The sequence below is a fragment of the Ictidomys tridecemlineatus genome, chromosome 4, assembly GCF_052094955.1.
Source record: "Ictidomys tridecemlineatus isolate mIctTri1 chromosome 4, mIctTri1.hap1, whole genome shotgun sequence".
In the NCBI taxonomy this organism is placed as follows: domain Eukaryota; kingdom Metazoa; phylum Chordata; class Mammalia; order Rodentia; family Sciuridae; genus Ictidomys; species Ictidomys tridecemlineatus.
In genome coordinates this window covers 68,489,019-68,506,098 of record NC_135480.1, presented here as the reverse complement: position 1 = coordinate 68,506,098, position 17,080 = coordinate 68,489,019, and the positions used below count along the sequence as shown (strand labels likewise).

The 17,080-nt window shown below is 35.1% G+C and overlaps 1 protein-coding gene and 1 pseudogene across 12 annotated transcripts in view; both read left to right on the top strand.

The window, feature by feature from the left end:
- Tenm4 (teneurin transmembrane protein 4) overlaps nucleotides 1-17,080 on the top strand; it is a 2,824,428-nt gene that overhangs the window by 710,108 nt on the left and 2,097,240 nt on the right. For all 12 annotated transcript variants that reach the window (XM_078046757.1, XM_078046770.1, XM_078046771.1 and 9 more), the window contains exon 3: nucleotides 6,628-6,705. The gene's annotated coding sequence lies outside the window, so the exon portion shown is untranslated. The remainder of the gene's footprint in view (nucleotides 1-6,627; nucleotides 6,706-17,080) is intronic.
- Nucleotides 3,177-10,120, top strand: LOC101972466 (solute carrier family 2, facilitated glucose transporter member 3-like; annotated as a pseudogene).

The window sequence follows — 17,080 nt, the reverse complement described above, 5'->3', positions numbered from 1 at the left end:
TAAAACTGAAAATATTTTATTTTGGATTTTCTATGATGATTGCATAATAAGATATATAGAAGGTGATTATCACAATATTTAATTGACATAATCACTACATGTAAGCTTAAAAATAAAAATGGAACTTGGATACAATATTACATATCTGCCCAGGATTTCTATTGATTTAATCATCTTAAATATGAATTCAAGATGTAAACTTGATAAAAATCATTATATCTGATCCTAATGCAAATTCATGTCTCCTTGTTTCATGGTGATATATCCTTTGGATAATTGAGGAAAACTGTATTGAGACACTACATTCAGGGTTGTTAAATGAGAAACTGCTAAGCTCAACTAGCTTTTATTTTCCTCTAATCTTCTCTTACATGTAGAAAAATACCCTTAGCTTCAGGATAGAGTAGGACTCATCTGAATTTTCTGGACCATCTTCATTAGCTCTTTCTCTCCCCACAAATATACTTCCATCTCCCCATTATATGTACCCAAGCTCCTTACTTTCTTCAAAGTATAGGGGTGCAGGCTTTTTGTAATCCTAGAGACTTGAGAGGCTCAGGCAGGGGGATTGCAAGTTCAAGGTCCACTTTACTACTTAGCCATACCCTGTCTAAAAATTAAAAACTTTAAAAAAAAAGACTGGGGATAAAAATCAGTGGTAAAGTACCCATGGGTTTAAGCAAGTACCACACACACACACACACACACACACACACACACACAAATTGTGATGCCAAAAGCCTCTTTTGTGGTTGCTGACTTGATTTCCTTAGTCCCAATTTTACTTTGAATTTTCTAACCAAACTGTCTCTACTCATAACCAAGGTGATGATGATTGTGATATAACAGCAGAGAAAGATCCTGTCAGTGACCTGCTCTGGATTGCCCAGCCATAACTCAATGTAGAGAAAGATAAAGCCAGCACTGAATCCCTCCTGGAAGGCAGATCACTGGTTCAGTACAGGCAGAAGTGAAAGTAGTATTCTGAGTAGAAGAAAGTTGACAAAAAGAATCTGTCACTGAGGTTACATGGGTAGAAAAAAAAAAAAAGAAGGTGTCCAAAAGAAGTAAAGAGTAAAGCTAGAGAGCCAAGAAAGAGGCTCAGAACCAAGTCATTGTATTTGGGAATCTTATATTTGGGAAGCTTATTTTTAAAAATTTATTATATTTTTTTAGTTCAGTAACAAACCTTTAAAGGTACTAAATCAGATTGGACAATGAACAGCATCATTATAGACTTAATCAGGTATTTTAGCAGCAGCAGTATCACAGTTGTGTTTTGGAAATATACAGAAATGAGTGTTATATTGAAATTGTTCAAATAAGTAAAAGTAAAACTTTATTACTGCATAATATTTATTCAGCGGGTGATTTGTTCAGCTGAATTCACATAACATAAAATTTCAAATAACACAATATTTACCATTTTAGAGGGTTGATACCAAAGATTTCCATCATATATCCACACAAAGAGATTGATTTCTTACCAGTTGGGCATGTGTTAACAACTGGTGGATAGTTTTAATTTTAAAATATTCCTACTGAACTGAGTTATTTTGCATTATTATAAATTAATTACTTAAGCCAGTAATTAGTACTGGCTTAAGAAACTACATTTAATATCTTACAGTGTTAGAGGACTTGCTTGCTTAATATCCAAGGGTGTTAGCTAGTTGCATTCTTGCTGAAAGCTTTAGTGAAGAATCTGTTTTCTTACCTTCCCAGTTTCTAGAGTCTATTTGCACCCTTGGATCATGGTTGCTTTCTTCATCTTTAAATACAGCAGCATCCATCTTTAAATTTCTTTGTGACTCTGTCCCATTTTCTCTATTTTTACTTATAAGGCCACTTAGGTTATTTATGGTTTAAATATGTGGTGTTCCCCAAGAGCTTATGTGTAAGATATTTGCCAAAATGTTTAGAGCTGAAATAATCATGTATTGAGGACTTTAACCTAATCATTGCAGTAATCCACTGATATGAATAACCCAGGTAGTTTATGTAGGTGGGAGGGGAGTCCTGGAAGGGGTACATCACTGAGGGTGTGCCTATAGGTTTATATTTTCTCCCTGATGAGTAAAATTCTGTCGGTTTCCTGCCTGCCATGTCCTGAACTGTTTTCCACTGCCATGGCCTTCTAATATGATGTTCTGCCTCACTTTAAGCCCAGAGCTATGGAGTCAGCTGTCTGTAGACTAAGATGTCTGAAACTGTGAGCCAAAATAAACTTTTCCTCCTCTACATTGCACTTATCAGGTCTTTTGGTCATGAATATGCAAAACCTGACAAAAACAGAGATTAATACTGAGAATTTTTGTCATTGTTGAGAATAACCAGAGCATGTAGTTCAAAAGTCTTTGAAACTGATTTGTAGCAGGAGTCATTTTGAAAAGGTTAGAAACATAAGCAGGGGAATCTTTGGAGTATTCTTTTCCAATTGCTTTACTGGCACTTCTGAGAGGAGCTCAAAAAAAACAGAATGCTGACAGGACTTTGAACAGTAAAGAGTGGGCTTATGAGGTTTCAGAGGAGGAGGACTGAATTGGAAATTGGACTAGAAGCCATTTATGTTATGTGATGCTTAAGAATTGTTTACATTTTTCCCATGTCCTGAAACTTTTTGTGAGCCTACAATTAAAGGTGATGTATTAATTAACCCAGTGAAGGAAATTTTATGGCAGTCTAGTATTCAGGCAGTGGCATGAGTATTGGCCGGTGACTATAAGCCAAGTTTGCTCTGTTAATCAGGAACAGAAATTATAGCATAAAGATTTGAAAAACTTGCACTTTGGCCAGAAAAGTGCAAGTAAACCTGGGACTAAGAAAGTTCTGGTTCTTAAAGACATTATAGCCACTAAAGAATTGCTAATTTACCCAGAAATATCAAGAAAATGGTTTGAGGACATCTCAGGAGTTGGCAAGAACACACTCACACTCATCTCAGATTCAGAGGCATAAATGTAAGAGTTTCTTTGATTAGAGACAATGGGGGTACCCTGTTTGCACAGTGAGGCCTAGGAAATTTTTTTTCACTGTGCTCAGCTACTCAGACCCTCAAAGCCTGCTGCGGTTATGGACTCGGGAGACTTGGCTACTGCTTAAGATAGTAGCATACAGTGAAGTCCATCACATGATTCTGGTTCTGAAAGAATAAAGGATGCTGGAAGTCAGGGGTCATGGAGGATTTCATCAAGATTTCAAAGAAAGGCATGAAAAATCAGGTAAAGTGTATCAAGGTCAGAATTCCTGCAGACTGTCCCCAAGAGAGTGATGTGGAAAGCTGTGAGAAGGAAGCCAAAGCTTTGGTGGAAACCCCTGAGATTAAGAGATGTCAAACCATGGAGGATCTGCCAAAGAAATCTGTAGGAATTGAGCAGAGACAAGTCGAGAGAGAGTCCATGTTGATTGTAACTTGGAAGGTAATAGGGGCAAAGCCCTTCAGCGAGAACATCATGAAGCCATGTGCCCTAGATACCAGATGTGGAGCTATAAGACTTGTTTGTCCAGCTGGATTTCAATCTAGCTTTTGTCCTACCCCTTCTTTCTATGCTATTTTTCTCTTATTGAGTGGAAATGTTTCCTCTGTGCTATTATATATTGGATATATGCAACTTGATGTTGCTGTTTATAGGGGAAAACATCCATGAGTTTTCCTTGAGTCTCAGAGGAGACTTTAGACTTGGGCTTTTGGGCAATTCTGAAAGTGATAAAACTATGGGGACTCTTGGGAATGGACTTAATGGACTTTTGGGGGCCAGTGACAGAATGTTATGATTTAGATATGAAGTGTCTCCCCAAAACTCATGTGCAAGACAATGTAAGAATTTTTCAGAGGCAAACTAATTCCAATTATGAAGATTGTGACCTAATTAGTAGATTAATCATCTGATATGAATAAATTGGGTGGAAACTATAGGCAGCTGTGGCTGGATGAGATAGATCACTGGAGGCATCTCTTTGGGGTTTATATTTTGTCCATGGTGAGTAGAGCCTTCTCTACTTCCTGATTGCCAAGCCCTAAACTGCTATCCTCCCCCATACCCTTCTGCCATGATGTTCTGTCTCACTTCCAGACCAGAATAATGGACTTGGCTGTCTATGGACTGAAACCTTTGAAACAGTGAGCCCCAAATAAGCTTCCTTCCTCTAATTGTTCTATCAGGTCCATTCTTTTGGTTACAACAAAGCAAATGTTGACCAAAGGAGGTTATATCCCAATAAGTCAGAATAAGAATAGCTGCATCTCAAGTTACTTGATGTGATCATGTCATAAATGTCCCTTCTGCCACATACAGGATGATTTTCAGGTTCTGGAGATTGGGACATGGGCATCTGGAGTGGGATAGGAAGAGCTCTTAATTGACTCATCATTCTGTGATTAATATTTATATCTAACATTTCTTGAATAAAATTTAAATAGATAATATTCTGAATATCATCTTTTTAGCATTAATGGATAGTTTCATTGTAGTATTTTTTTTACTGTTCTAGGAAATCCTTCACCTCTAGTAAAATTTTTTTCGACATCACTCTGTATTTCTTGGCATATGAAATTTAAAAGCTCTCCCTAAATGCATAAGTACCAGGGAGGGTATGTTCTCCCACATTTTGAAATTTTTCAAATTCTATTTGAAATATGTTCATTTTACTAATTTCTATAAAACTATATCTATCACATTATTCAAGAGTTGGCTGTATGTTACAGAATACTTGGGAGGTTGTGAAGATAGCCATCTACCTCCTTGATCTTTTCTTTCCTTTTTCTCATCCCTAACTTAACTGCTGTTCCTCTTATCATACTTCTTAGAGTAGCCTGACATCTCCAAATTCTTCTATAGTCTATGAAAATCAGTTCATTTTTTGAAAACTTTAATTATCAAACTTTAAATATCATCCTAAACCACTTCAGAGAAAAGAGCCACCATTTAAGAGGTTTCTGTGTTTATTGAAAACAGCTGTGGCTGTAAGTGTCGAAATAACATTTTATCCCCCCTAATTGTAAATATACTTTTATAATTTATTTTAAATATATATCATTATCATATATAATCTAAAATAATGCTAAGTAGCTTCTATTCTTTGGTATGGATGTATGAGTATTATCTTACTGGCATTCATCATTTATTAATTCAATTTGCTTTATTAAGTGCTCACTACAAATATCAGGAACTTCCTAATTACAAATCCAATAAAGAAGAATAAAACAAAAGGTCTTAATGTCATTGGATTACAATTTTATTGATCTGCTTTAGCCATTGCCCATCCATAATTTTACTTTGACTAGCATCTTTGGTGAACTGACTTATACCCACCCACGAGTAATGGTCAAGATAAATTGATGGCAGTAGAAGGCTTAAGCTTAATACTACTACAAATGCTCTTCATTACCTCAATCCCAGTTGCCATACAAACAAAAGATTAAAGTAGGATAATTCTGGAAAATATACTTGATGTTCTGAATACGCTAAAGACAAATACCTAACATGTTGAGATCTCAGAAATTTTAATTCCTTTATGCACCCACAATACACCTGTACCTTGCAAAGCAGAATTATAACATGGCAAGAACTATATTTTACTTATTCATGTGACTTCCTCCTTGGAAAGCATATAATTCAATTAAAATGATTGGATTATTAGATACATATATTAAATACATATATCCAAATATTTAACAAGATAATAACAACTTCCATTTATGGTCAATTAACTTTGTGCCAGATATTGTGCTATATTTGATATTTGCATTGGCTAATTTTTATCCATATCACATTTTTAAGAAAAATAAAATTCTGGGGAGGTAGGTAACTTGTCCACAGCCATGTAGCTCTCTGTAACTTTGATATTAGCTGTTACCCTTTATCACTCCATAGTTGTAGTGAATTATAATTATCTTGCAGAATCACTACTCCTTGACTATATTATAAAGTCTAAAAATGGTAATTTTCACTCATATTTTTCTGTATTACCAGCACTAAGCTCAGAGTCTATCAATGTGAATGTGTTCAGTGACTATTTCTGGAATGAAGTGATTCATCTTTACAGAATTCTTCAAGATGAGGAATCAGTGCAGAGCCTGTGGAGACTGGGAGAGCTGTAACCCATGAGATAAAGAGTGAATTGAGCTATAGAAATTGGGTCATGATCATCTCCTAGTATTTTTTCTCATAGATAATGTTCACTTCAAAAGAAGTTTCAGGTGAGGGTCAGGTACACCAAATTTGATATCACATTACAATAAAATACTAATCTCAAATAGAATTCTGCAAACTCATAGAATTTTATTAAAAGCAGACATCCATTATCAAACACAAAACAGTTCATCCAACCTGAATCTTAAAGTTGTGTGATGTTTTTAGGAGATCTGAGACTTCTATTTAGGTTGATATGAACAGTAGCAGAATTCTATCAACTCTTAGAGTTGTTCTTAAGCAATTTCAAATTCCCCTAACCTTAAGGCTGAGCACATATCACTTTATTTTTTTAAATTTTTATAAATCAGGCTCAGTATAGAGTGGATACACAGCAAATGTTGTTGATTGACTGAAAAACATCCTATTATGTGACCATCATTATTAACGTTTGCAAGTTTCTTTTCCTAATTTCAAAATGCCTTTTTCATTTTAGATCACCCCAGGTAGCCATCTCACAACATCAATCTATTGATTTTCCCTGCACGGCGGGAAGAAGAAAGAACAGTATCAGGTATGGTTTTTTTCACTACCAAAAATTATCCATTCAAAATTAAATATTAAAGTTTCAGATGAAAACTTTAAGAATATTCTTACAGTGGAACTTGAGCAAATTGATTTTAGAAATTACTAGAAGTAAGACACTTTTTACCCCCTAACATAAGATCTCTTTTGTGGAAAAGAAACTATTTATACAAGTACTTGCTAAGATTCCACATTGTAATTTACTCCACCTAATAATTACCCTATCAACACATATTCTGTCGAAATGTCTTTAGTCACAGTCCTTCTAATGTAATCTGGAGATTCATTGTTCTTCTGCTTGACATGCTGGGAGCCTGCAGCATCTTCTTATTCTAATCAGTATTTGAGTGCATTGTCTATTGAAATAAAAGTTACAGTGATTAGTAGGACAGATGTTTCCCTGGAATGTGAAAATGTAGGGGTTAAAACCAGAAATTAAACCAAATACTCTATTCTTTGCATGCACTTTTTAGATAGTAAGATAAAATTATTTTCAAGTGAAAAATCAGGTACTGGTTAAAATTATGAAAATGTATGACCTGTGAAATAGATGATATCTGGAAACAGCTCAACTGCAGAGGATGTACGGTAAGTATGTTGGTAAAATGAAGTTTTATTTCATATTATTATTATATTATGAATATTACTACCATATTATTTCATTATTTGGTAAAATGAAATATGAGTTGACTTTATGCCTGGTGGTTTTGACAGAGACTGGGAGAAATACAGACTAGGAAACAATAATCAGAAATTCAAGCCAGGCGTATTAGTATATAATGGAAGGATTACAAAAGTCTATGAGTAGATTATCATTATTCACTTTACATTATCATTCTCAATAATATTCAATGTTTCTCTGCTCTTGGCTGAAAATGCTGTAAAAATCAGCTGTTTTGATATCTAGTTATCAAATGTATACAGATTTTATAATAGCTAAGTGACTTTCCTCATATTGGTCATTTTTAGATATTGTCTCTATGTTTATTCCTTAATGTTTATTTCATAAGTTTTTGTGTATGTGCCAATGAACTGACATTAATACTAGATAGAGTTAAGCAATAGGGTGGCCAGGGTGATTTCTACTCCATCTAATCCATAACCCCATTTTTTCCTTCCTTCCTTCCTTCCTTCCTTCCTTCCTTCCTTCCTTCCTTCCTTCCTTCCTTCCTTCCTTCCTTCCTTCCTTTTTTTTGTAAAAATAATGTATTTATTCCTTTTATTTAAGCACATTTTGCATTGATCTCTTCTCTTCAACCTTCATAAACACCTGCTGGGAATAGGCAGTGAATAAAACTGCAGAAAAAAACATGAGCAGCCCAGATAGGGTGTGGGTACCTACCTAATAAATGTCCTAAGCAAGAACAAAGAGTCAACCTTGGAATCCTCTGTAGGCTGCAAGGTTCCACATTAAAAGTGATAATGGGAATTTCTTAAAACAGTGGTCTCAATTGTCAGGTTGAATTTATAAAGTGACCCCTTATTTTTTTTTCCAAATTGCTTAAACAATTAATAAGTGGATGAATATTTTCATGTTGGAATGATTCCCTGGACTAATGACCTGCTCACAGTTTGTAGAAAATCACTGTTCAGGTCCTCTTAGATCATGAGGCCCTGATGGTAATCTGCCTCATTGAAGCATCTTTGGCAAAAATGCTCATGATTAAGAGGTTATTGAGAGACACAGCAATGGTGAGTGTGAGTACCTATTGCCACTGAAGACCTGAAGAAAACTTACTGCTCAGAATGACATTTTGAAGGTTTTGTTGATTGGAAGAAGTTTTTCTAAAATCCCATCCATTGATCTCCAAGACTTAAAGAAAATTCAGTTAGGACCATGGGGCACAGAAGGTGACACCATCCCTGATCTTTGCTGTCTCTGTTACAACAATTGGCTTTTTCCAGTTTGGCTATAACACTGGAGTTATCAATGCTCCGGAGACTATCATAAAAAAGTTTCTCAACTGCACTTCAGAAGAAAAGTGAGAAGACCTTCCAGTACAATGTTGCTCACAACCCTCTGTCCTTGTCTGTGGCCATCTTCTCTGTTATTGGTAGGATGGCCTCCTTTTTGGTGGACTCTTTGTCAACTGCTTTGGCAGGTGCAATTTTCAGTGCTTATGGTCATCCTGTTGACCATTGCTAGTCGCTGCCTCATGGGGTTCTGCAAGATTGTTATGTCAGTTGAGATGTTAATCCCTGTGCCGATTGGTTATTGGCATTTTCTACAGACTCTCCACAGATTTTGTGCCAATGTACATTGGAACAGTATCTTCCACTGATCTGCAGGGTGCCTTTCGCACTCTCAACCAGCTGGGGATCATCTTTGGGATTCTGGTGGCTCAAATCCTTGGTCTGGAAGTCATCCTAGGATCTGAAGAACTCTGGCCTGTGCTGTTGGGCTTAAAACTCATTCCAGCTGTCCTAAAAAGTGTAGCCCTTCCATTTTTTTCCCTGAGAATCTCGGGTTCTTGATCATTAACAGAAAAGAAGAGGAGAATGCTAAGAAGATCCTGCAGTGGTTCTGAGGCACACAGGATGTGAACCAGGGAATCCTGGAGATGAAAGAAGAGAGTGTCAGAATATCATAAGGAAAGCAAATCTTTGGGCTGCAGCTCCTTAGGTCATCCAGCTACCAACAGCCCATCTTCATTTCGATCATGCTTCAGCTCTCCCAACAGTGGTATGGGATCAATCCTGTGTTCTGCTACTCAACAGGAATCTTCAAGGAAGCAGATGTTGAGGAGTAAATATATGCCACCATTGGAGCAGGTGTGGTTAATACTCTTTTTTAGTATAATTTGTCTGTTTCTTCTGGAAAGGGCAGGAAGAAGGACTCTACATAGAATAGGCCTTGGAAGTATGGCTGTGTGTTCCATTATCATGACTGTTTCTTTGTTATTGAAAGATGAGTGTGATGCATTGAGCTTTATCTGTATCACAGCTGTTTTGATCTATGTGGCCTTCTTTGAGACTGGACAAGGCCCCATTCCATGGTTTATTGTGCCTGAACTCTTTAGACAGGGCCCATGCCCTGCTGCGATGGCAGAGGCTAGTTGCTCTAATTCAACCTCCAACCTTTTGGTTGGACTTCTCTTTCCCTCAGTGGCAGCGTATTTGGGAGCCTATGTTTTTCATGCCTTCACCACTTTCCTCATTAAATTCCTGATCTTCACCTTCCTCAAAGTCTCTGAGACCTGAGGCAGGACTTTTTAGATATCACCCGGGACTTTGAAGAGCAAGCTCATGAGCACAGTATATTTGGAAAAGGCTCCATGGAGGAGATGAGCAGCATCCAACCTGTTAAGGAGTCCATCACCAATGTCTTGTCAGTCTTCCTTCCACCTCTCTCCCAACATGGAAAGCAACCTCACCCTGAATATGTAGAGAGTTCCTCAGGATGAACCCAGGACTGCTTCTGAAGGCTGCTACTTGATTGACTTCTCATCCTACTTGATTCACCTCTCATATCTGAACACCCAGATAAACCCAGTGCTGGGTTAGTCATATCTTCACTGCTTTTTAAATATTTCCTTTCTTGGACATTCTTTCCTGTTAAGGAGAGATCAAGGGAGCCTACCTTCCTCTCAGGAGGAACTGACTTCTTGGCCTATGACAACTTTGTCAGCTCTTCTTTCCGTAGGTTCTAAGAATTGTCTCACTGGGGCACATAGAAAGAGTGAGCATGCTGTTCTTCCAACCTTGACTTGTCAGGAAGCAGATACACACACCATGTGGAGAATTGTGGGAAATTAGTAAACAAGATGTAATCCTCGCTTTTGCACAGCCCTGCACAGCAAAGTAACTAGAGTTTTAGTTATTTCTGGTTTTATTGCATGAATATTTAGTTTTTAAGTGTAAAGTAGTTTTACCAAACAATGAAAACATAAGGATATAAAGGTTATCAGGGGGTGTTTAAAGAGGGGTTATGGGGCAAAAATTTGTTACTGGAGAGATTAAGGTAGAACAAGAAGGACAAATTGAGGAAGAACCGTTTGTTAGTAGAGGGTATACTAAATGGTGCCTGAGGCTTGCATGTTGCCTATGTGTTTCAGATGGAAACTTAGTTTAATTTCCAGAAGAGTCTAGTGACTATATAAAAAAGCTACTGGTTTTCTTTGGGACTTTTCATCAAGATTATGGCTTATTGTATTACTTGAAATCTGATGATGCTATACTTAATGGCAGTTGATCCAGAGAAGGGAAGGTTATTTGCAGAAAGCTCTCTTCTCCTTCCCTAGTCCAAACATCTTCTTCCTCTGATAGTTGACTCATGTTTTAAGTAATTCCATCACCTATCTGGTGACAGAGTCCTCCACATGAAAAACCTAAAAAATTGGTTTCTGTAACATGTTCAGTATTTCTTCATTTTGTTCTTTAAGATTTTATGTGTTTTGTTTAAACTTGTTTTAAAGAGATTTAGATTAAAATATTTATAGCTAACTTGGAATTTAGAACCTTAGCCCTGGGAGAGGATCTTTTTTGAATGATTATCTAGTTTTAGTATGTTATTGCTCTAAGATCATGACTTGCCAGTCTGTGCCTGTTATGTGACAAATTACTCTTATTACCATGTTACCCTGTTCTTATATCAGGTATGCTTAGGGAACTTGAATCTTTCTAATATACACATTTGAAATAGTCTGAGTACATGTACAGTACAGTCCACACTTCAGAGAATATGAATGTATTTGCACTGTCCCGTTGTTCTGGTTAAAACTAGTTTATTGTTCCTTTGTTTATATGGCCTTGTTTTTGGATAGATTATATTAAAACTCATCCCTATGTATCTATATTTTTTAAAAAAGAGGTTATTAGACTTCATAGTGGGGGAGATGGCATTACAGTGAAATTCATGGAACCTCTGCTAATTCATAATACAACCCATACCCCATATCTACAGTGTTTATTATTTCTTCTGACCATAGAAGTTTAGTTTACTTAATGTATGCTTATGCTTATGTTTCTTTCTTTAGATTTGTTCTAGTTAGTAATATATAATAGTATAATACATTTTGACATATTATACATATATACTTCTCATTCTTCTAGTAGTACATGATGTAGAATTACATTGGTCATGTTATCATATATGCACAAGGATAGTAATGTCCAATTCATTCTACTGTCTTTCCTATTCTCATTGTTCCTCCCTAATTCAAAGTACTTCTATTGTTCCCTAGCCTCCACTACACCTTATTGTGAATTAGCATATATCAGAGAAAATATTTGGCCTTTGGATTTTGAGGATTGGTTATTTCACTGAGCATGATATTCTCCAGCTCTATCCATTTAGCTACAAATACCATAGTTTCATTGTTTTTAATGGCTGACTAATGTTCCATTGTATGTCCATACCACATTTTCTTTATCCATTCATCCATTGAAGGGTACCTCAGTAGTTTCATAGTTTAACTATTGTGAATTGTTATCAACATTGGTATGGCCGTGTCACTGTAGTATGCTGATTTTAAATCCTTTGGGTATAAACAAAGGAAGAGGATAACTGGGTCAAATGGTGGTTGCATTCCAAGTTTTCTGAAGTACCTCCATACTCTTTCCAGAGTGGTTGCACCAATTTTCAGTCCCACCAGCAATATATTAGTGAACCATTTTCCCCACATCCTAGCCAACATTTATTGTTGCATGTAGACTTGATAATTGCCATTCTTACTGAAATGACATGAAATCTCAGTATACTTTTAATTCACATTTCTCTAATTGATATTGTTGAACATTTTTTATATATTTGTTGACTGATCATATTTCTTCTTCTGTGAAGTGCCTCCTCTGTTCCATAGTACATTTAAGTTTGAATTATTTGTTTGTTTTTTTTCTTTTTGGTGTTAGGTTTTTTGAATTCTTTATATATTCTGGAGATTAATGCTGTATCTTAGGTACAGGTGGCAAAGACTTTCTCCCATTCTGTAGGCTCTCTTTTCACATTCATGATTGTTTCCTATGCTGTGAACCTTCTTAGTTTGATTACATATTGTTTATTAATTCTTGATTTTACTTCTTGCACTTTAAGGGTCTTGCTAAGGATGTTAGTTGCTTAGGATGTCAGTTCCTAACCCAGTGTTATGTAAATATGGGCATAATTCTATTAGGCACAGGGTTTCTGTTTTAATGCCTGAGTCCTTGGTCCACTTTGAGTTAAGTTTTATGCAGGGTGAGAGATAGGAAGTTTATTTTATTTTGTTACATAGGGATTTCAAGTTTTTCCAGTACCATTTGTTGAAAGGCTATATTTTCTCCAGTGTATGTTTACAGCACCTTTGTATAGTATGAGATAACTGGATCTTATGTGGGTTTGTCTATATGTCTTCTATTTTGCACCATTGGTCCACATTTCTGTTTTGGTGCCAATGCCATGCTGTTTTTGTTATTGTTGCTCTGTAGTATAATTTAAGTTCTGGTGTTGTGATACCTCCTGCTTCACTTTTCTTGTGAAGGATTTCTTTGTATATTCTGGATTAGTTATTTTTCCAAGTGAATTTTTTATATTTATATGATGAATGTAATTGGGATTTTAATAGAAATTACATTAAATCTTCATAGAACTTTTGATAGTATGGCCATTTTGACAATGTTAATTCTGCCTATTTGGGGCATGGGGGATCTTTCCATCTTATAATGTCTTTTTCAATTTCTTTAGTGTTATATAGTTTGAATTGTAGAAGTTCTTCACCTCGTTTTTTAAATATCGATTCACAAATATTTTATTTTTTGAGGCTATTGTAAATGAGGTAATTTTTCCAATTTATCTTTCAGTAGATTCATCACTGATATATAAGAACACATTTGATTTATGGATGTTAATTTTGTATCCTGCTACTTTGCTGAATTCTAAATTAATTTATGAGTTCTAGGTATTTTCTGGTGGGATTTTTTGGTCTTCTAAATATGGAATCATATTGTCTGCAAATAAGGATAGTTTGAGTTCTTTCTTTCCCTTTAATGTCTTTTTCTTCTGTCTATTGCTCTGGCTAGAGTATCAATGATGTAGTTGAATAAAAATGCCGAATGAAGGCATCCTTGACTTGTCCCAGTTCTTATAAGGGATGCATTCAATTTTGCTTTATTTAGAATAATACTGGCCTTGGACTTAGCATACATAGCATTTACAGTATTGAGGTATATTTCTGCTATCCCTAGTTTTTCTAATGTTTTGACCATGAAGTAGTGCTGTATTTTGTCAAATGCTTTTTCTGCATCTATTGAAATGATTCTTGTCTTTAAGTCAGTTGATGAGATCTCTTGAATCCCTGTGATGAACTTCACTTGATTGTGGTGTACTATCTTTTAAATATGTCTTTATAGGCAATTTTCCACAATTTGTTGATAACTTTTGCATCTATGTTCATCAGGTTTATTGGTTTGGAGTTTTCTTTCCTTGATGTCTCTTTGTCTAGTTTTGGTATCAGGGTGATATTAGCTTCATAGAATGAGTTTAGAAGGGTTTCCTCCTCTATTTCATGGAATAATTTGAGGAGTATTGGTATTAATTCTTCTTCGAAGGTCTTGTGGGATTCGGCTGAGAATCTGGTCCTGGGCTTTCTTTGTTGGTAGGGTGTTGATGGTGTCTTTTATTTCATCGCTTTACAAATTCCTAAAGACATGTGACCCATGCTTATGTTTCTTTTACTTTCATTGAATTAACCAAAATCTTTCAGTCAAGTTCATGTTTGAGAAGTAAAAAAAGTAATGAAGTGGTAGTGTTTCATACTGCATACCTCTGCACACATGATTCTAGGAAAACCACTAATATTCTCTTCCTTCAAACTCATAGGATGAAAGTTCCTTGTTAGGGGAAGATGAGCTCCTCTCCTGTGGAAATTTAATATTCTTTGTTCTTTCTTTTAACTTATTGTCTTGGTATCAAAGAGATCTATCTAAATAAAATTTTATTGTCCCATTTGATGACTACTGGATTGCCTGAGTGTATTTACAGGATAAACTTACAAAGAAGTACATTAGAGTCAAGTCCCATTCTCTTCTTTTACTAGATGTGGCTTAAGAACAGGTTCTTTTAATTTTCCTTGTTACAATTTCTGAATTTGTAGATTAGGAATAATGATATAAACTAAAAAGGCTTTTCTAAAAATTAAACTAGGAATTACATTTTAAGCTCTTATTACATTGAGTAACACAGAGCAAGAACTCAAAAAAGGTCAGCTATATCAATCTATTTCTTAGATTGTTAGAAAGTATTCACAGAAAATAAGAATGGCTGATGTGTTTTTAAGTAATCAAAATAGAAAAAAAAATATTCACCATGAAAGTTCACTGAATATGGCTTAAAATTTGAAGATTTGTGATTACTTGAGTTTATATCACTATCTATTATCATACTAAATTCAGAAACCTAGTAGTACTGATCATTCCAAAGCTGGAATTGAATATCTAAAAAAAGCCAAGATAAAGTGATCATCAATAGTCCAAAGATTTTTTTTTCAAGTGAGATTTTTAATATTTAGTTTTTATTTTGTTTAATTTCTTAGATGGAATTAGATGACATAGAAAAGTTATATAAGGAGAAAAAAAACTATAAGAGAGCTGATCTCTTTGGGATGGTAAGGCCTCTAATTCTTGTCTTCGGTTCTTGTCCCCCACCAACAAAAATCACTAAATTTGCTCTAAATTCTCACCAGTGATTGGAAAACATAACTCACAAAGCTCTGACCTGTTTTACTACCTTAATATTTAGGGTAGATAAACAAAATCCATTAACACAGAAGCTATATGCCCAAGTTCATACAATGGAGAAGGCAGGTCTGGATGTGTTCATTTCCATCTATCTGATTATGCTAACACTTTTATTGAACTCTCCTAAGGCTTAGGATGGCAAATATGCCTTTGGAACATGTTACCTTTCTTCCTTTTTCACCTACTGTATTGTTTTGGAGTTTGCCCATGAATCATGACAGCAGTTCTCAGTATGGTCTCCATCCAACTTCATTAGTATTACTTGTAAGAAATACTATTTGCTGGGCCTAATCCAGATTGAATCACAAAATTCAATGATGGGCTCAGCAACTTATGGTTTAATGCAATGGTGGGCTCAGCAACTCTTCCAGATAATTCTGGTATTTTCTAAAGTTTGAAAATCTCTGACTTAAAAATACTGGGGCTGGACTGGGTGGTAGACCTCTTGCCTAGCATGTTCTAGGTCTTGTGTTGGATTTTCAGTTCTGCACACAAAAAAATTATTTGGAAATTAGCTCCACATGTAAAATAATTTAAGTTACTTGACTTTCTTACCAATGAGTAAAACTCACTGTAAAGATAGTTTTTTTTCCACAAAGAAGTGATATAATAAAATTTAAATTTGCTAATCACTTTATTTATACAAAACACTCTGTTATTGTATTTAATATTATAGTCATGTTCTGAAGTACATTTTATTATCCCAACTTAACAATGGGAAAATTCACTGAAGGAGACTAAACTATCCAGGATAATTTATCTGCAATTTATAGGTCTAGAATTTGAACCTAGATGTAATTAATTCCAAAATATTATTGTACATAAATACTGAGCCACATCTCTAGCCTGTTTTTATATTTTATTTAAAGATAGGTTTCACTGAGCTGCTTATGGCCTTGCTAGGTTGCTGAGACTGGCTTTGAACTTGCAATTCTGCTGCCTCAGCTTTCTGAGTCACTGGGATTATAATTATGCATAATTGTGCCTAGCCAATATCTTAATTCTTTTAATTATGTATCGAAACCCAGTAAATTTTATACATATCTGTGATGGAATATCTACAACATTAGAAGAAAATCAATGCCTTTTTTTTTTTACTTTCATTGTCCTTCTGTAGTTATTTTATTTTGGTTATTTTAGGAAGCAATTTATATCTCTGGATATTACACAGAAACAATGACTTTTTCACACATAAATTAATGTACCTTTTTTACTCATCTTTATCTTACTTACTTTGAATTCTAAATTTCTGTGTGCTTCCTTAATAATGACAGGTTAGTATGAATGTACTTATTTTTATATTTTATGTGTATATAGTTATTTATCTCCAGAAGTAAATATAGTTCTAGTGAATCCTGTTTTGGGACATTTAAAATTTTTCTGAAATATGAATCATTACCTTAGATATTATATAAATGAAATCATGTAAGTATTATGTAAATGTAATTACATATAGAAGTAATTACATGGATATGCAATGCTGAATGTTGAAGCTATAATATGGGGAATTATAGCAAAGAGTAATTACATACTATGTTCCCAAAAGACTCAACATCTAGGAAGAAGTTCATCACTTTTTATATTGAAAAATACACAAAATTTCTTATAGTATTCTGCAGAGGCTGGTGGTGAATGGGTGTTCTGATTAAGGAAAT